A 21,007-nucleotide genomic window follows, 5' to 3' on the forward strand; every position below is an offset into this window, starting at 1 on the left:
TCCCAGGGGGCAGTCAGGGACAGGGAGCAGGGGGCAGTTGGATGGGGCGGAGGTTCTGGGGGGAGGCGGTCAGGAGGCAGGAGGCAGGGAGCGGGGGTGTGGATAGGGGTTGGGGCAGTTGGTGGACAGGGAGCAGGGGGGTTGGATGGGTGGGCGATTCTGAGGGGGGCAGTCAGGGGGCAGAAAGTGGGAGGGGGAGGATAGGGGCCGGGGGCCAGGCTGTTTGGGGAGGCACTGCCTTCCCTACCCGGCCCTTGATACAGTTTAGGAACCCCAATGTGGCCCTCAGGCCAAAAGTTTGCCCACCCCTGCCCTAAACAGCAGAAATAGTCACCTGGATATATTTCTTTCAACCTCTTGGCTCTGTTCAGAAAACAATTACTTTGAAAGCCATCACCTGGGTGTTTTACACTTTACTAGGTCAGATATAAGGCTGTACACGGAAGATGAAAACAGGAAAATAACATTTTGCCCTAAGATCCTGTTTCCCATCTAGGGGTAGAAATATTTCTCCCTTTACACACTTATGAAAGAAATAAGCCGTACATAACAGTCGAACACTGTGACGCAAAACATCAGTTGTTTGGAGGTTAATTATTACACTGGGCTGTTTATCAGGAACATTAGGTGTCACCTCTAAGGGGTTCACCTGTGAGTGACAAATTCTGAGGGTGGGATTGTCAAAAGCACTTGAAGAGCCCTAGTTCTATCACTTGAAGTGTTATAAATGGGATGGGATGAGGCCCGAGGGCTAAGCCCCTCTCACCAGTAACAATTCCATAGAACTGAATCCCACAGTAGAAATGGTGCTGCTGTGATCTTCCAAGGACGCTAGTTCTGCTAGCTCCCTTCATCTAGAAGCAGAAGTGTTCCAGATCAAAAGAGCTGAGCTCAGTGTGAGTTTTGCTGGAGTGGAGCACTGCAGGATCAAACCCTGTGAAAGGAGAGAGAGAGAGAGATAGCCCATGCAAAGGCCAGAGAAGGACAAGAATAAGGATGGGACTGGGATAAGGTTAAAAGGGGAATAGACAGCTTTAGCAAAAGGTGCGATGCAGCTTGTAACCCCATGCATTCAAAAATCACAAGTCAGCCCCCTCCCCCTCCCCAAATTGTGAGATTGGGTTAAAATTATGACATTGTAAAAATACAAAATGTTGGGTTCTTTTTATTTGCCTTCTGGTGTTGGAACATTTAGAGTCCGGGTTCTCAAGGTTTTCTGTGCAACCATAAGCACTAGAAATATACTTTAAAAAAAAAAAGAAAGAAAGCTGAGATTGTCAGATAATAAACTGCTCCTAATAGCTGTGGCTCATGATATGATTATGAAAGTTGTCAGCTCTTTGGGGTAGGGACATTCTTAGATGTTTGTACAGCACCTCGCAGAATGTGGCCCTGATCCATGTTGGGGCTGCGAGGCACTAACACAGGGTAGGCAAATTTTTTGGCCCGAGGGCCACATTTGGGTATGGAGGGCCATGAATGCTCAGAAAATTGGGAGTTGGGGTACAGGAAGGGGTGAGGGCTCTGGCTGGGGGGGCGGGCCCTGGGGTGGGGCCAGAAATGAGGAGTTCAGAGTGCAGGAGGGGGCTCTGGGCTGGGGCAGAGGGTTGGGATGTGGGCTCCGGCTGGGGGTGTGGGCTCTGGGGTGGGGCTGGGGATGAAAGGTAGGGGGTGCAGGAGGATGTTCTGGGCTGGGACTGAGGGCTTTGAAGGGTGGGAGGGGAATCAAGGCTGGGGTGCAGGAGGGTGTCAGAGCTCCAGGCAGGCTCCAGGCAGGCTCCAGGCAGTGCTTATCCCAGGCAGTTCCCGGAAGCAATGACATGTTCCCCCCTCTGGCTCCTATGCGGAGGTGCAACCAGGCAACTTAGCGCACTGCCCCATACATAGGCGCCGCCCCTACAGCTCCCATTGGCTGCAGTTCCCGGCCAAGAGGAGCTGCGGGAACGGTGTTTGGGGTAGGGGTAGCATGCGGAGCCCCCTGGCTGCCCCTACATGTAGAAGCCAGAGGGGGGACATACCGCTGTTTCCAGGAGTCACATGGAGCTACGGCACACATGGAGCAGGGCAAGCCCCCAAGCCCGCTCCCCGTCAGCAGCTCGAAGGCTGGATTTAAACATCTGACGGGCCAGATGTGGCCCCCGGACCATAGTTTGTCCACCCCTGCACTAACACAATATATTTAATAATCAGAGTAAAGGCAGACAAATGAACATATTAGAAAGAACACCAATCAGCAGACATGTAAGAGGTAGATTCAGGAGAGAATAAAAATGCCTAGGAGAGATGAAAGGAGGAAGATCTTTAAAGCCATTGAATTAAAAAGCCATTGAACATTATAGAAGTTAGCTGGAGGGAAAGCATGGAGCCTGCCAGAGACTGAGACAACATGAAAGGCAGATCTATGAGGTGAGAGAACAGACTGAGGAAAGAAGACAGAGACGGCAGAGGAAGAACAAGGCAAAACACAGTGAGTTCCTTTTAACAAATGATTTCATAGACCTAGCGTATGATAGTCATTTAACAGCCTGCAGAACTTGAAATATTCTGCACAAATTCTCTGTTTGCCAATTAAAAAAAAACAGTATCACCAAACATTAATTTGTTGCTGATTATTTCTAGCAATGGGAAAGCAACAGCAGTTTGCCTGAAGAATGTGGAAATAATTTCTCCTTAGCACTGCATGTGCTAGTCCCCTTTGCACTAACAAGCACTGAAAGAAACTACAGCCTGGAAAGCCATGTGCCCTACGGTGAATGCTGCTAACGCTTATGCATTTAAGTGACCTTACACGTCAGTAGCCCCATTTAATTCACTTTTAGGTGCAGTGGGACCATTTACATGCATAAAGTGACTCGTGCATAAGCGTTTGCAGGACTGGTTTTCGTTACCATGAGTCCTGCTGTGACTGGCCCAGGGGGAACCATAAAAACCTCTAAAAATGACCTAAAATAGATTTACTGTACTGAAAATGTCAAGGCATTAAAGTTGGACACCTCGGGTCCAGGGACACTAATTCTGATATTCCTTGTGTGAGTGGAGGGAGGGATTCCAGTCCCTGCCCTACCCATCCCCCCAGCAAGGACCTACTTCCAGTTCCTGTTCATAGCCCCCTCCCCTGCCACAGGGACCCCAGGTCTCCCTCTGCCAGAGAGACTCCCCTCTCTCTTACCCACACAACCCATGAGCTGAAGTCACCAAGAGTGCATTTTTTGGCAGACTCCTCTGTGCTCCACCAGAGAGAAACAGACACACACACCCCTTCACCCTCCCACCCCTCTGTCTGGATGGATGGGAGCCCTGGACAAATTTGAGTGACATTGTGACCCCGTGCGCCAGGTCACAATGCCAGCCTCTGAAATTTGGCCTGGCTTCATTTGGGCAGGGGGCGGCTGAGTGAAATTTCAGTGGCATTGCAACCACTCAGCCAGAGTGATGCTCCAGCAGCAACTGTACTGATTTAATGTGGGATCAGTGCTTAAAAATGGTTGAGCCACCGACCCCAACCTCAGCTCTACAGCCTAGGGAACTTAGAGCAAAAACCTTTTTGGGGGCGGGGAGAGATCATTCACCACCCCCAGCCCTCCCTAACTGGCACCTTAGTGATGCCATTGCTCAGGTTCTTCCAAGGCTAAAAGGAGTGCTGAGTTCCATCAAAAAGCTGTGACTCCTCCTTTCTCATGGTAGAAACCTCCCATTCCTGATCACTGAGGGCTGGCAGATGTCAGACTTCAAAACTGAGACACTTTTTGATGTAGAAAATCTTGCCTGACCTGAATCTTGTCCCTCCTGGCTCTAAGGCAGGGGTAATTTTAGGGGAAGAGGAAAAGGAGAGAAATCCAAATTTAGGGGTAAAATAAATTTGTGGCAGATTGTTGTTTTTTTTAATGGCAGCTCAGGTGATTGGACTGTTAGATTTCAGAGTAGCAGCCGTGTTAGTCTGTATTCGCAAAAACAAAAGGAGTACTTGTGGCATCTTAGAGACTAACAAATTTATTTGAGCATAAGCTTTCGTGAGCTACAGCTCACTTCATCGGCTCACGAAAGCTTATGCTCAAATAAATTTGTTAATCTCTAAGGTGCCACAAGTACTCCTTTTGGACTATTAGAGTAAGTCTCAGGGAGAAGGGCTAGTGGGCAGCATGCAGATAAGACAGTCAACAGCTCATGGTAAATCACAGGCTCTGTAATTTACCACACAGCTATCAACTCCCATGACAGGAGCTTCTCCCACTGGCATAAGTACTCCACCTCCCTGAGATGTGGTCACTATGTCAACGGTGGAAGCCCTCCCATCGACATAATGCTGTCTACACTGGGCATTAATTCGCTGTAACAGCATCACTCTGGCTTTTCCACACCCCGGAGTGATGTAGTTATACCAACATAAATTGGTAGGGTAGACCAAGCCTAAGTCTTGGCCAAAAGATAACTGTTAGCTTAATTATAGTAATGTTTGAAATATTTATGTCTGACATTCATAGCAAAACTGCATATTTGCTTCTTTTTAAAAACCATTTTCTGTTTTGTGCATAAGGCAAGGTAACACAGAAATGCAAAATAAAGCCATATCATATTTTTTTTTATTTTCTCCATAGATGTGTTATTTCTGCATCTTTATTGAAGAAATGTACGCCAAATCTTGATCTTGTAAGAGTAAGGTTATAAAATCTGAGGATGGACGGGATTTTTTGCTTTTAATTTTTAAAAGCTCCACTGCAATTTTCTCTTTTTAATTGAATTGTCTGCAGTCCAGACAGTTCAGCATAATGCCGCTGCAATAAAATGTATGCGACTGACTAGGGAAGTCTCTATATAAACCTGAGTGATACTGGCCAGTCTATCATCATTGTCCTGTGCCAACAAAAAGTAAACAAACAGCGTCACTAGTGGAAAGTAAATGGGATTTTTAAAGTCTCCTCCGTTTCAGTAAGTGAGGATGCTAGTAGCAGGAAGGGTAAGGTGGTTAAGATACTGGCTTGGGATGCAGTTCCTGGGTTTGTCTGTGACACTTAGGGTCAGATTCTCAGCTGGTATCAATCAGCATAGCTCCATTGACTTACACCATCTCAGAGTCTGGCCCTGATCAGTCTCTCTGTGCCTCAGCTCCCCTTCCATAACACAGGGCGAATAATGTTTCCTTTGTCTGTCTTATCACTGGAATTGTGGACTCTTGGGGGCAGGGACTTGTCTCGCATTCTGCCTTCCCTGCAGAGTTAACTCCAGTTACTGGCACCCGAGTCAGCCGAGCTCCAGTGAGAGCGGCCACACTGTGAAATAACCCTTGAGAGGCTGTCCTGGAAGCACTGCACTCGTTCATGTGGGGCACTAAGACTTTAATGGGCACATCCCATGGTAGTTGAGCCCCTTGATGAATACTCTCCCTGTGAACTATAGGAAAACTTGCCTGGGCTTTCTGGGCACAAGGGGGGTGGAATTGTGGGAAGGAAACGGAGAGCTACCAGCACTAACCTGTGTCCAAACTATAGAGTGGTCATGGTAGCGGCTGACAAGTCGAGCTCACTTGAGCTTCAGATGTACCCCCTCTGAGGCTGATGAACTCAAGTTAAAAGCAGGGCAGCACTCACGTGAAGTGTATTCATGAGTGGATGGGACTCTAATTAGGGGGCAACACTTTTGTTAACTTTGCAGTGAAGACAAACACTAAGTGTTCGCACAGCCCCTAGCACAATGGGACCATGCCTCTGTTAAAGCTTCTGGGTGCGACTGTATTTCAAATAATTACTAATAACTTACCCTGGGAACTAACTTGGAACTGCACCAGTTTACACCAGCTAGGGATCTGGCCCACACTATTTAACTTCAACGTTGCCCTTCATTTCTTTTACTTTGAAGAAAACACCTTATCTTAGCTGAGTATATAGACATGCACTGCTTGCATTCACATACCATTTAAAGGTCTCTATTTTCACTTCAGAAATGTCTTTTTTTCTGTTTGATTCGCTTTTTATTATTCATCTGTGACTAGCAGATTAGAAGAGTAAATAGATGCATTGACAATCATCTCTGAACATAGTGCTACCTCGAGTCTTTACATGTGTATATACACATTGTGATAATAGTGCTTTAGGGTTATTTCAGGTCATATTTTGCCTGGCCCTTCCCAGATGTACCCTGGATCCTTCTGCCCCCTACCTCTACCTTTCCCACTGAGCAGCCCATGTAAGATCCAGATAGAAGGGCACTCCTTGTGATCAGTGCTTAAGGGATCTTTCTGATCCCTTGGGTCAGACCATGGCTCTCCATTCTTCTGCAACTGTCCTTGGGACCATCAAGGAAGAAAGAGATTGCACCCCTTACAGGGTTGTAATAGCAGGTGCAATCCCCCTACACATCAGAGAGATCTAGTGAGCATTTTGCTTCCTGGCAGCCCAAGCCTTCCTAGTGATCTGCCCCCAAAACTGGGCTGGTCCAACAGGGCACAAATGAGCTCTTTTGGAATAACTTATTATTGGAGCTGCAATCTTTGTACATTCAAATGGTCACTGAAGCCCATGGGAGATTTACAGAGGGCAAGGAATTCAGTAAGCGTCCTGCTGTTTCGACAGGAGTGTAGCTGAACACTGCTCTGAATGCTAAGTGAAGTGTGTAGAATATGCAAATTTAACTGGACCCTCCCCCAGAGACTTTACAATACCGAGGTGCAGCCTGTATGACTCAAAACTAAAACAGAATGGTGTGTGGTCATTGTGAACTGCATCCTGCTAGTTGGGGGAGGGATAGCTCAGTGGTTTTAGCATTGGCCTGATAACCTGTGAGTTCAATCCTTGAGGGGGCCATTTAGGGATCTGGGGCAAAAATTGGGGATTGATCCTGCTTTGAGCAGGGGGTTGGACCAGATGACCTCCTGAGGTCCCTTCCAACCCTGATATTCTATGATTTAAGTGCTGGATCAGGGTTAGAGTTCTTAGCACTTTGCAACATCAAGTGCTATTGCTGGAGTATTTCATGGCAAAGGTGGATTAACTAAATTCTGTGTTTATGTTTATGATGCTTTTCCACAACTCTAGGCACTTCCCACAATCTACAATATCCAATTAGAAAATTTGAATACTTTTCAACACTATGGGCCACATTTACCCACCACACTTGGTTGCTTTTCACTGCTCCAGCATTACAACACTGCCGTAATCCCAGCCTAACTGGCCACTTAATCCTGATCTACAGCTGTGTTCTATCTATGGAGTAGCACAAAGGAGCCAAAGCATACTTACAAATCGAGCCTAACATTCTGAGTCATCAGCTTGCCAATTCCTAATTTCCAATGAATAGACTCTCTCACAAACAATAGAAACACACCACCCAATTGTATCAAAATATTATAACTATGCGGTTACTAGGTGGGAATAACTAATTATTAAATACTAAGAAAGTGTCGAGATAACCCCACTCTTCATAATTCTGTACTGTATCTGCATTGAGAAAGATGAGAGCATATAGAGTATAGGATTGGCACCTATCCCTGGCCTGCCAATGACTCCCCCCCTGTCATCTTGAATACTTAGGGCCTCATTCTGCAGCCCTTACTTGTGCTGGCCCTGATTGTAACATCACAACAGTCTGACACTTGGATAAAACCATTCGCTGCATTGAAGTTTCTTCAGATTTACATCAGTGTAAATGAAAGGAGAATTAGATCTACAGAGCAGCACTCACTCAGAGTCAATGGAACTATTCTCACAAGTACTGCTTAATGAGAGCAAAATTTGCATCCTTGGGCCATTAATCGCTCTTCCCCAGTTTCCACAAATGGTAAAGTAATTCTATAGTGGTGTTCAGAGGATTAATTAAGGCTCTAATGGTGAAAACTAGAAGCTCTGAGTATTACTATTATTATTGCCTCTCACATGGTCACTTAAATGTTCAAGATTAAACTTTAATGGACAAAAAGCTACAAAAATGAAAAGCTCAGCATTTTCAGGAAAAATCTCATCAAAGGGTGTGAAATGTTGAAAGCAGCTGATTCTTTACCAGGTGACACAGGAAAGAGAGAAGATTTTTTTTCAAAAACAGCGTTTCCCTAAGACTTTGACTTTACAACCATACAGTTCTTTTTGTTGAAGGCCATAATCCAAAGCCCAGTGAATTGCATAGAAAGTCCCACTGACTTCACTGGGCTTTTGATCAGGCCTGCTGACATTTGTTAATTGGTCTTCCCAACAAACACAGCTCCACAGGATTGACAACTTTCTACTCTCACAAAACCAAACACCCTTGCCCCGCCCCTCCTCTGAGGCCCTGCCCCTCACTCCCTCCATTTCCCCCCATCCTTCTGTCACTCGCTGTCCCCATCCTCACTCACACGCTCATTTTCACCGGGCTGGCTCAGGGGGTTGGGGTGTGGGAGGGGGTACAAGTGCTGGGCTGGGGCTGCAAGTTCCAGGATGGGGCCAGAAATGAGGGGTTCAGGATACAGGAGAGGGCTAGGGCTGGAGCAGGAGGTTGGGTGTGGGTAGGGTGAGAGCTCTGGCTGGGGGTACTGGCTCTGGGGTGGGGCCTGGGATGAGGGGCTTGAAGTGCAGGAGGGGGCTCTGGACTGGGGGTTAGAGCCAAGGGTTCAGAATATGGGAGGGGGCTCTGGGCTGAGGCAGGGGGTTGGGGTGCAGGAGGGGGTACGTGCTCTGGGCTGGGGCTGTGGGTTTGGGGTTGGGCCAGAAATGAGGGGTTCAGGGTACAGAAGGGGGCTCCGGGCTGGAAAAGGGGGTTAGGTGCATGGGGGGGTAAGAGCTCTGGCTGGAGGTGCTGGCTCTGGGGTGGGGCTGGAGTTGAGGGATTTGGGGTATAGGAGCGTGCTCTGGGATGGGGCTGAGGAGTTCGGAGGGCGGGAGGGCGATCAACACTGGGGCACTGAGTTGTGGCATGGGAGTGGGTCAGGGGTGTAGGTTCCAGGCGGCACTTACCTCAGGCAGCTCCCAGAAGCAGTGGCATGTCTCCACTCCGGCTGCTATGTGGAGGCACAGCCAAGCAGCTCTGCGTGCTGCCCCATGTACAGGCGCCGCCCCTACAGCTCCCATTGGCCATGGTTCCCAGCCTATGGGAGCTGTGGAACTGGTGCTTGGGGCAAGTGCAATGCACAGAGCCCCCTGGCTACCCCTATGCCTAGGAGCCAGACGGGGTCATGTCATTGCTTCTGAGAGCCGTGTGGAGCCACAGCAGGCAGGAAGCCTGCCTTAGCCCCACTGCACCACTGACTAGACTTTTAACAGCCGGAGCTGCCAGGGTCCCTTTTAGACCAGGCATTCAGGTCAAAAACCAGACTCCTGGCAACCCTACCACTTCCTAATTAAAAACATGATAAATAGTTTATGGATTCCACTATAGGCAAGGCTGGTAGGATCACCTATTATTAAGGTTGCCTGACATTTCCCATTATAAATCTCTGTTTTCTGCTGCTTAGAGCTTTGCCAAAACCTTATTATCTGTGTAGGCTTTCCATGCCAGGTCTCTGCCTCAGGCTGAATTTTGTTATATTATTATTTGCAGGGGGGGGAATCTGATCTGCCGAAGTGCTGAGTACCCACAGCTGCAGCTGAAGTCAATAGAATCTGTGCCTTGAACACATAAAGTGCGTCATAATGCTAAGTGATCTGATGAATCAGGTCTTTGGTGTCTCAAATTGGGAACCCAAAATTAGTGGACACTTCTGACCTCAATCTCTCTGTGCCTCAGTTGGCTATCTATAAAATGGAGATAATACTACTCCCTCATCTCATGGGGCGAGGGGCGGGGTTGTGAAACACGTGGATACAGTACTTATGAGCTCCATAAAGAAGACAATTAGCAAATTAATAATTCTGTCTTCACGGCAGGGTTTGAACAGTGTGAAGTAAATAAGGTCAAGGCCACACATAGAACAACAAGGCTAAAAAAAAATATTGAATAGCTGTTCATCCATTCTGTGCACTGAATGAGGCAGGGTCCTGTGAAAAAAATAGTATGTAATTAAGGCTGTATCATAATGCATATGCACCAGGGGGACTAATTAAGGTTATACAGGCAACCTTCATTCTGATATGTCCTAGCGTTTGAGTGCTTGACTTTACAATCCTAATAATGTTCTTTGAACATTGTTTTTTGTGTGTAAAGCAAATCATACCATTCTTTCCATTCTCTTGTAGTGACAAAGGGTTGCTTCTTTTTTCTTTAAATTAGAGGAGACATCTTTATTCTGCAGAAGATTATGGAGTGCAAAACTGGAGGTTTTAAAATAGTTGAAAAATATTTTAGTTGCCTTCTGCCCTGAGTATTTTAATCTGTGTTTTTATCAGAACCCCGAGCACACAAATGCTTTTCTCTTGGAAAAATGTTTGCTTTTGTTAAAACATGGGCCAGATCCTCAGTCTGTGACTTTTAGTTCTTACCGATTTTATTTTCCATTGACGTCAATGGAGCGTTGCCCATTTATTCAAGCTTTTTAACCATGTCATCCTACCTGTATTGAGATGGGATTGCTATTAAAATTCTTGTGGCCAAAAAAAAAAATAGCAAGGCAAAATCCTAACCCAATTTTTAAAAAGTTAGAATATCATTGACCAGAAGAACTTAACAAACTTCCTACTTCTAAATTTAGCCTTTCATTTTCAACAAGGGGCAATGCAAATTCTCAGCAGGATATTCAGACAGTGGTATGTCCAGATGGATTCTCAGTGTGAGGGGAATCTGAAATACACTAACTGGCATAATAAAAATAGGCTAAAGTGGAGTTTTCAGACTTGCAAAGCTGTTGCCTATGGGCTGTGAGTGTATTTATTTCACAGGAAGCCCTTATCTTGAGTTAATGGGAAAATGTAGATTTTTTGCCTGGCTTTGTATGTGTTAGGTCATAGATATGATAGCATTATAAAGGAAGTCGTGCACAGTGCGTAGCCCATTAACCACACTGTGATGTTTTGGGGTTCAACCCAGACAAGCGGGGGGTTCTGTACTCACCTGCCCTGCAGTTCTGGGGGCCTCTAGTGCTCTGTTGCTCTGGCTCACAGCCCAGATCCCGGCTGCCAGCATGTGGGTCACAGCCTGGCTTCCACTGCCCGGTTACTGTTTGCAGAGTGACTCCAACACCCTGCCCCTGGTCCTAGACTTACCCCAGTCTGCCTGCTTGGGTCATGTCCAGCCCTCTCCTGGGACACTCACAGACATTAATAAGTTTGTTGCGTCTTTACAGAGTCAATGCACTGCAACTCGTTAATGTAACTGGGCTTTGACATACACCCTCAATCCTAGTTCAATCCTAGCGCTGGGTTGGTTTGGATCAAAAGTAAAACAAGTTTATTTAATCCAACAGAGAGAGGATTAAGTGATGCCAAGTATAAGGAATAAAGGTAGATGGGGGTTACAAGCAAACAGAAGTCTAGCCTAATTTTGGCAATTAATTGATCTTTGACTATTAGCGGTAAACAGGCCTAATGGCCTGTGTAATGGGATGTTAGATGGGGTGGGATCTGAGTTACTACAGAGAATTCTTTCCTGTGTATCTGGCTGGTGAGTCTTGCCCACCTGCTCAGGGTTCAGCTGATCACCATATTTGGGGTCATGAAGGAATTTTCCTCCAGGGCAGATTGGCAGAGGCAATGGGGGTTTTTCACCTTCCTCTGCAGCGTGGAGCACAGGTCATTTGCTGGAGGATTCTCTGCACCTTGAAGTCTTTAAACCACAATAGGACTTCAATAGCTCAGACATAAGTCAGAGGTTTGTTACAGGAGTGGGTAGGTGAGATTCTGTGGTCTGCATTGTGCAGGAGGTCAGACTAGATGATCATAATGGTCCCTTCTGACCTTAAAGTCTATGATTCTATGATTCTATGTGTCACTGTCACTGACAGCACTGTGCTGAACTCTTTGGCAAACACGCCACTTTAGAGTCACAAACAATCCTTTATATCAAGCCAGCCAATGCTTTAAGTGGCTCAGAACTTGACAATGTTGCAGAAACCCCCAAGAGCAAAGCCAACTTGTCCATAATTCGCAAGCACCTTAAAGAAAACATGTAAATACAGTAATTTCTGTGGAGGGGAGAAAGGAAATATTTCTAACAGACTGGTTACATTTAAAGGAAACAAAATTGGTAACAGCTTGAATACTAATAAATATATTATAATGCCCAGAAGCCTAAAGCTGACTTAAGTCAAAAGCAAAATGTATTGAATGATACCAATATCCAGAATCCAGTAATCTACTTGATAGATAGAACAGAATGATTGTCTGGTTTTGATCAGAAAGCCCATTGATTCTGAATATTAGAGTGTGGGAGAAGAAGAGATGAAAAATAACGTAAGCAGCAATCACTATACGAATCAGGGTAGACACCAGTGACACATCTTCTTACTGAGGGCTAAATTGTGTGGCTTTGCCCAGTGCTGCCCCACAAAGAGACTCAGAGAGTCACAATCTAAGGCGTGGTCTACACTACAGAGTTAGGCTGATGCAAGGCAGCTTACATTCACCTAACTATGGAAGTGTCTACACTTAAATTTCACTCCCAGCGTTGTAACTGCCCAGCTATACTGACTTAATAACTCTACCTCCACAAGAGATGTAGAGTCAAGGTTGATGGAGTTAGGTTGATGCAGTGTTAGTGTAGACACTGCGTTGCTTCTATCAACTGTTACTGGCTTTCAGGAGCTTTCCCACAATGCCCCACACTGACAGTGCAATTGATACACACTCTCCTGGTGAGGACGCACACCGCCAATGCAAGGAACAAAGTGTAGACACACACAAGTGATGTAATTACTGGGGCGGCTGTATGCCGACGTAAATTAGGTTGATAATTTTGTAGTGCAAACATGGCCTAAGAGTTCGCCTACACTAGAAACACTGTAGCTGTGCTACAGTGTAGGTGCTTTCTACAGCACCGGAAGACCCCTTCCATCACTGTAGTAAATCCACCTTTCTGAGAGTCAGTAGCTAGGTCAGCAGAAGAATTCTTCATTGACACAGCAGTGTCTACACAGGGGCTTAGGTCAGCTTAATTACATGGTACAAAGAGTGATATTTTTCACAGCCCTGAACAATATAGTTAAGCGATCTAATTTTGTAGTGTAGACCAGCCCTAAGTCCTTGCACCAGACCTTTGCATAGTGCACAATCACACCTGGTGTGGTACATCACACTTCCCCCATTCTCCTCCTAGCTTGCTCCCCTCCAACCTGTGGCGGGGGAAACAGTGTTCTGCAGGAAGTTAGTAGCCACTGCAAGGGAGTATCATAAGTCCTTATGTCCTGAACCAGCCTGCAAGATGGGCCATGATCCGGCCCTAGGCTAATCAGGATTGTGTTACCTTATCCTCCTTCTGTTCCACAGCCTGGGAAGGAGAATTGCTCCCACCCATCCCCATAATATTACTCAGGCTCAGGGCTGGAGAAAAGATTTGCCCCTAAAAATAAAAATGTGGATGTCGCCTAGTGTTAATCTCCTATAATTAATAAAGGTGGTAATATTTCCTAGTGGCTAGAGCACTGGTCTGGGATTCAGGAATCCTTTGTTCTATTCCTGGCTCTGCCCACTGACCTGCTGAGTGACTTTGGGCAAGTCACTTCACTGCTCTGTGCCTCAGTTTCCCCATCTGTAAAATGGAGATAATGATGCTGACCTCATCTGTAAAGCCCTTTCGGTATGTCTAGGCTGCATTTTAAAACCCACATTTTAAAATCAGTGAGTCTCAGAACCGGGGTCTACGGACAGGCTCATTGGGCTCATGTTACTGTACTAACAACAGCCATGTAGACGTTCAAACCTGGGGAGGGTGGTGAATTTCACATCTACACAGCTGTTTTTAGCACCATAGTGTGAGCCTCAGTTTGTAGACCCAGGCTGTGAGACTCACCACTGTGGATTTTAAAAAGCTATGTAGACATGTTCTTTGAGACCTACTGATGAAAAGCACAGTAAAAGAGCTAGGTATTATTACTATCATTATCACATATAGTGGTCACACACGTACTCCTACCATTTTTCTTAGATAATACCCCAATTCAGCAAAGCACTTGCCAATAGCAAGTATAGGAAACACTGCATATATGCAGGTTACCAGAACTAGTTATTTAAGGTCAAATTAGCAAGTATTCACGTGTGACCACTGTATGGTACTAAAGCTGATCTTAAAAGCTACTTAAAATAAGAAACCATCCCTTTGTTTTTCTTTCTGGGCCTGCATGAGGTTGTTAATCAAATTTATGAGTTTTTGTGAAACAATTTCCTCTGTTCATTAGAGGTTACTATAAAAATGTTATCTGTAAGCTCAACTGCCAATTTGAAACTAATCTAGCTTTTAATCAACAGCACTAAAACCCATTATTTCACTAGTGGGTAGCTCATGAAGGCAAATCCCATGAAAAACACTTTTAATTTTCCCTTGACTTATACCTTCCAGACTGAGATGGGAAAATAAATTTCATATTAAAATTTCTTCTTCCAGATGCAGCATTAAGACATCTAGGGTTTTTCTAAGTAATAATATTAGGCACTTAGAGGCTTGATCTTGCATGCTTGTTCTATCTACTGAGGTAGTTACATGGCCCTCATCACCATAGTATCTGACCTCACCTCCCCCCTTCACAATCATTAATGGATTTTATCTAGAGATGGTTGACATTTTTCTGGCAGAACTACTGGGAAATGATCTGATGGAATCAAAATATTCAACAGGAACTTGTCGATGCTGTTGAAACTTTTGACAGAAACCAGACAGGCAGATTGGCCAGACTACCTACCTGCCAGTTCATCCACCCATCAACCTCCCCAAACTCCTCAGGACTGGAGCTGGGGTTGCCTGGGCTTCCAGGTTCCTAGCACTTTGGTAGCTCACCCTCTAGAGGGCTGCATGGGAACCCATGGACCTGGGACCAGATATATGTATTTTTAATCCATTTGGGTTCTTCTGAAATGAAATTTTTTTTGAAATGCTATGAAAAATTTCACATCTCCAGCTTTTCTTTCTGATTCAGAATGAGGAAAAAAATCAGAAATGCAAAATTTTCCTTGGGACAGAAATCCCGGTTCCTGCTGAGCTCTAATTTCATCTTCACAGCTGTTATCCCTTCTTTAAAGAGAAGGAACTCAGGCACAGAGAGATTGAAAATTTGCCCAGCATCACACAAGATGTGCGGGAGGGCCAGGGCCTTCTATGCAAGCCTTTTCTCCCCGGATCCAACCAATCCTAACGCTTGCAGAGTGCTCTGGGATGAACTCCCTGCGGTCAGTGTGGGCAACCGAGACCATCTAGAGCTGCCTCTCACTCTGGCCGAGTTCTCGGAAGCCCTCTGCCGCATGCCCACCAATAAATCACATAAGTAGTCTCTACTAAAGCCATGCGTAGCACTAATGTCTCTTGAGCCCCGAGTTCAGTGCCCTCTCCAGGAAACCATCCTGCTTTGAGCACCTGATGTTCCAGTAATGTCAATTGGAGTTTTGATGTGCAAGGAATGTGGTATTGGGCCCAAGGATCTCAAAGCACTTCATAGACAGAAATTAACTGAATTTTACAACACTGTTGTGGGGCATAGAGCCAACCTGCAACCATGTGTCTGGGGGCCTACATTTATGTCATGGAGGTCATGGAGGTCATGGAAGTCAGGGAATCTGTGACTTCCAGAGACCTCCATGACATTCTCTGCTTCAGCCCCAGGGGCTGCAAAACTCTGGAGCTTACAGCCAGTTGGGCCCTGGCAGGGTTCCCGCAACAGGCGACAGCAGTGACAAGTGATGGGGGCTCCCTGCAAAGTTCCTGGGACAGGTGACAGACTCCTGAGGGGGCCCTCCTCAGGATTCCAGTGACGGGCAACAGCCTCGCATGGGGGGAGCGGGACACGTTGGGCAAGCGGCTGCGAGTGTCCCATTTTCTCTTTGGGAAACATGGTCACCCTGCAGTTTCCGGCCACCGTGGGCAGGGGGGAACCCCTCAGCTCCCAGCTACCATGGTGGGAGGGGAAACCATGGAGCCGCAGCAGCAAAAGACATAGACAGGTCACGGCTTCCGTGAATTTTTGTTTATTGCCTGTGACCTGTCCATGACTTTTACTAAAAATAACCATCACAAAATCTTAGCCTTAGCAATAAGTGACCCCTTTAGGCCAACAGAGTCAGTCAAAAGGGGCTGTGGTGAAAACTGGGATTGAAGCCCCTGTGTCATTTACACTTGTGCAAACTATGTACAGAGGGCTTGATTCATTGTTGCCATAAATCAGGTGTGAAGCCCCCATGTGGCACAGTAGTGGTACTAGATTTCAGAGTAGCAGCCGTGTTAGTCTGTATTCGCAAAAAGAAAAGGAGTACTTGTGGCACCTTAGAGACTAACAAATTTATCTGAGCATAAGCTTTCGTGAGCTACAGCTCACTTCATCGGATGCATTTGGTGGAAAAAGCAGTGGTACTAGGGGCCTTTCCACCAGGGTCAGAGTTTGCAGAGGTGCAACTGTCCTCAGTGGACATGTCAGGGGTGTCCGGGGGCAGGAGGGGGTGTGGCCAGGACATCTCTATGCCAATTCACCACTGTTGCAAGCCCCACAGTATCTCTGAACCCTGTTTATTCCATCCACCCCGGTGCTGGCCAATCCCAGAGTGGGTTTTAAATGCTACTGAATCCAAATGGTAATATTTCACACTCACTTTGAACAGTGACCATGCAAGGTACAAGTCAGTGCAGAATCAGACCCTTCCTACTCTTAGCTGACAGCCAGACTTCACCAGCATGAACAAGGTGAGCAGGGCTTGGTTCGCTACTACACAACGTTATGATTTAAAGCACTGGGGGCAGAGTTTCCTCTCTCCTCTTTTACTTTGATGAAAATGCATTTACTCCCGTGGAGTTACATCTGATGTACAGCAGTGTAAGCCCAGAGGAGAACAGAGCCCTTGATGGTCTGCTCTTTGCTTCATTGATGGCCTCAATGAAACAGTTTAGCAGGCACATCTCAGCAATTGCCATTGGCTCCCAGGAACAGAACTCCTGTACAATTGCCCAAGTAGCTCAAACGCAGGGGCTGGATTGCAAAAGCAAACAGCTGTTCAATAACATTAAATATTAAACACCAGAGATAGGGTTATTTTTTAAATTGGCTTAATTCGTCACTGGAATCAGGGCTGCTTCGAACAACATGGGGCCCAATGCATAGTCCCTTGTTCGAGGCTTATGACCACAATGCTCCAGAGTCCTCCTTCACCTTCCCCAGACTCCTACATCACACATGCTGAGGGAAGGGAGGGGGGCCAAGCCTGACTTGAAGTGGGGAGGGAATAAATAGTGTATGCTGTGCTTGCTCAGTTAAGGGAATAGGGGCCAGAAGTTTCCTGTTAAACAGGAGGAGCTGGGAAACTTGCAAAATATCCCAGCCAGAGCTGTCATGAAGGAGATGTCCCTAGTTGTTATCTCAGCCAGCTTTTACTCAATAATAACACCCGGCAATGGAGCATGAGCACTAAATCACACTGCGGTCCCCCATGCAGCTGCTTGGCAGCATTGTTTAAACTCACCCTAGCCGAAGTCAATGGATTTGCACCCGTTGACCTCTCTGGTTCATTCATCCCATGATGGTTAATTGTCTCCCTTTAGATCCATTACCCCGTATTAACTGTCCTCTGACGTTTGTGGGGTTTCAAGCCAAATTTTCCTTTCAAACCTGATTATTTGAAAATATATCTTTATACATTTTAGATTGTTTACATTGATTTGGCTTTCTGTCTCCTGCCTTTGTTGCACTCTGGCTTGTTTTCCTGGTGCCCATTTTTCCTCTTTGCTGTTCTCTGGCAGAGTTGGGGCCGGAGGGGGAGGCTGTTTTTCCTTTAAAGAAAGAGAGAACCACAGTAGATCTTTGGAACCAGCTGAGAGAGAGAGAGAGAGGGAGACAGAGAAGCAGACAGGGAGCAGAGGACCCAGCAGACAGCTCTGGCTCTGCATGCCAGCCCCTTCTTGGAATTTCTCCCCCTGAATCTCTCCTGGATTGGTGAGGAGGCAAAAAAAAAAAGCACAACGAGGCAGCACCCAGAGCATCCTCGCAGGGGTGTGGCTCCCCTCCTCCCTCCTCCAATCAGAACTTTTTAGGAGCCTCCCAAGAAGATTGATGCGGGGTTGCTAGGAGATAGCAGCGTCCGCCGTCCTTGCCCGGGCTGCCGGTGCAGGTGGAGAGCTGCGGGGAGAGCCGCTCATCGCGTTGCTCCGTGTGCGGCTCGTGCACTCGCTCAGCCGCCCGGGAGCGCAGGATGCTCCTGCTTCCGAGTTAGCCCTAGAGAAATAATCCTACACCCCCGGCCCCCCCCCCTCCCGCCGGCAGCGGATCGGCGGGCAGCGGGTGGTGGCTGGGAAAGGGAAGCCTGCAAAATCTGCCCCCCCTCCTCGCCTCCCTTCTCTTGACAGCCCCCGCCAGGCTGGTAATTTAAGGCTCTGCACCCAGCTCCCCCCGAGCTGAAAGGAGGGGAAAGAAAGAGCCGAAGAAAGATGCGGCTCCGCAGCAGGGAGCCCCCGGTTGGAGCCTGGCCGAGGCGAGCCCCCCGTGGGGCCGGTGCACGGGAAGAAGCGGGCTCAGGAGAAGGGAGGAGCCGGGAAGCGGGGGGTTAATTGGTGAGCGCAGATCCCCCCCCCCCCGACACACACACCGCCAGCTCCCCCCCCCCCCCACCCCCGCGCACGGGAGGCCTTGATGCGCTGCCAGCGGGACTCGGTCCAGAGCGGGGGGGGGGCCGAGGGAGACTCTCCTTTCCTCGCACAAGTTTGGACCTTCCGGGGGGGGGGGGGGGGCGGGCGAACTCCCTCGTGGATCTGAAAGGGCAAATGGGAGGCAGCGCGGAGCCCGGCAGCGAGCGGGAGCCCAGGAGCAGCCGCGCCGGCCGGCCGGGAGGTACCTTCCCGCACGGTAAGGCGAGCGACCGCGGCCCCGCTGCGGCTGCCCACTGCCCGGGCGCGGCTTGCGGCGCCCTCCCGCGGGGAGTTATTGGGCTGGGGGGCGGGTGTATTCGCCTGGAGATGCAGGGATGGGGGGGGGGGGCAGGCTGATCGAGGGCTGCAATGGTTGCACAGGGCAGGTGGGGCGCGAGCCCCCCCCCCCCCAGCCCCCGGGGCTTTCCCTGGTTTGCAAACCCATCGCCAGTCGCGTCGGCTCGGCGCCGTGACTCGGTGGTACCCGGCGGCGGTCAGGGGCACGGGCTCCCCGGCCGGCTCACCTCAGGCACAGCGGCTGCAGCCAGATGTTCCCCAGAGGTTCGCTGCGGGGGGGGGGGGGGGGTCTGGAGCCGGAACTTACTGTCCGTTTGGTTCCCAAGCGCGGGTGGCCACGGGCAAGCGAGCCTGCAAGCTGCTAGCCGGCCGCTAGTTCACCGCATGGTCTTGTCTGGAGGAGGGAGCAGGCTGGGAGGGAGAGATGTGGGCAAACGCAGCGCATTGACGGGCGCCTTAGCGATTTCTGCAGGGATTTGGCTGTTCCCCAGGATCCCAATCTTGGGAGTTCTGTAAAAGATACAGAATAACTATATGTGCGTGTATCCAGCCGGGTGTACATAGATGTGCATATCTGTGTGAGTAAATGTATTTTATCTCTATATTTGTGTGTGTGCCTATGTGAATATGCCTATATATTGGGTGCATCCATGTGCCCCTTTGTGTATGTGTGTCTATACACAGGTGTGTTTGTGTCCATATTTGTGCCTATCTATAGGTGTCTATATGTATACATCTAGCCACATGTGTGTAACTATCTTTGTGTTGTATCTGTGCATACAAATGTATATTTTGACAACTCTCTGAAGGTGGGTGTCTTTTATGCATATACATAATGGGTATGTATATCATGTGTACATAAATATGTATGAGTGCAGAAGCAAGAAATAATACACATATTTACGTGTCTGTACGGTTTTTCCAAGTTATCCTACAGCTTCAGTTATTAAAAATCCCCAAACTTCAGTAATCGTAGCATTTTGATTCAAACCAAGCAAAACACAAAAATAGAGTTCAGACTAACACTGCTTTGGGCTGAGTTAAGGATAAAGCTGCTAGTTTTAACTTTTCTCAGCTTTTTCACAGTTTATGTCACTTGCTGAAGACGATGTAAAACATATTCTAAATGGTTGATTCATTTTAAAAAATCTTCCTTGGAAGGTTGAGAAACCAAATCGCTTAAGAGGCAGACTAGCAAATATTTAAGCTTGTGTAAATACATGTTTCAGATTGGTTAATTCTGCATGAAAACAATTTGAAAGGTGTATTTTCCACCTGATTAAATATATATTTTAGAACAATGACAATACATTTCTGGATACATTTCCCTTATAATGCTTCCAAGCTGTTAAGTGTTAGTCTACTAACTACATATTTTATACATGCAATGATTAGAAAACATAATTTACTCTAAAGAGGGTTGCAATTGCAAAAATACCAGTAAAGGCATTTTTTCCAAATTGAGGACAATTTTATATAGTGCCTTTTGTCCTCGAGGATAGATTAATGATCAGTGTGAATCCTTCTTAATTAATTGATTAATGAGCAGAATAATAGGGATGGTTATGGTCTACTGTGAAATAACACAGTCTTCCCCTACCTCTTCCAAAATATACCAATCAGTACTGTCCACCAAACCTCATTGTTTCTATGAGTACTCATTTTAGAAGTAAAAGAATGAAAATCAACATTAAGTAAAAATGCCCACCATTTTTCCCCTGCTGTGCAAGTTAAAAATAAGCAAAATTGCTATTAGAATATAAATCTTAGAATATAACATTAGAATATAAATCTTGCTCCTGCACTGAGACACTGGTTTTTGTTGCTGTTTGTTTTGTTTGAGTTGTTTTTATTGATGGCCTAGTTATATACTCCTCTGCAAATGATGATTTTTAATGTAAATGTTGCCACCCTTGGTAAATGTAACAGAATGCTATCATTCAAAGAGTGAATCCTTGGCATGGTACGGCGATCAAGTTCCTCTCTGGATCTTGTTTGCATCTTTATGTTTAGATAATATGTGCTGGAGCAAGTTTTGAAACTAAGCTCGAACCCCAAAGCAAAAGAA

General features: G+C 46.9%; 1 protein-coding gene and 1 long non-coding RNA gene across 4 annotated transcripts in view; one reads left to right on the forward strand and one right to left on the reverse strand.

The window, feature by feature from the left end:
• Positions 1-452: 452 nt before the first annotated feature.
• LOC122456800 lies at positions 453-19,334 on the reverse strand. The gene is made up of 3 exons (XR_006275875.1): positions 19,247-19,334; positions 17,674-17,790; positions 453-934 (listed from the first exon to the last, which is right to left on the reverse strand). It is a non-coding gene; the product is annotated as an uncharacterized LOC122456800 (long non-coding RNA).
• Positions 17,840-21,007, forward strand: part of GRM3 (glutamate metabotropic receptor 3) — a 149,449-nt gene continuing 146,281 nt past the window's right edge. The window contains exon 1 of one of the 3 annotated variants that reach the window (XM_038387021.2): positions 17,840-18,859. The gene's annotated coding sequence lies outside the window, so the exon portion shown is untranslated. Of the gene's footprint in view, positions 18,860-19,284; positions 19,518-21,007 lie in introns of those variants that run through there. The other 2 variants (XM_038387023.1, XM_038387024.2) reach the window with 2 other exon arrangements.

The sequence above is a fragment of the Dermochelys coriacea genome, chromosome 1 (assembly GCF_009764565.3).
Source record: "Dermochelys coriacea isolate rDerCor1 chromosome 1, rDerCor1.pri.v4, whole genome shotgun sequence".
Classification (NCBI taxonomy): domain Eukaryota; kingdom Metazoa; phylum Chordata; order Testudines; family Dermochelyidae; genus Dermochelys; species Dermochelys coriacea.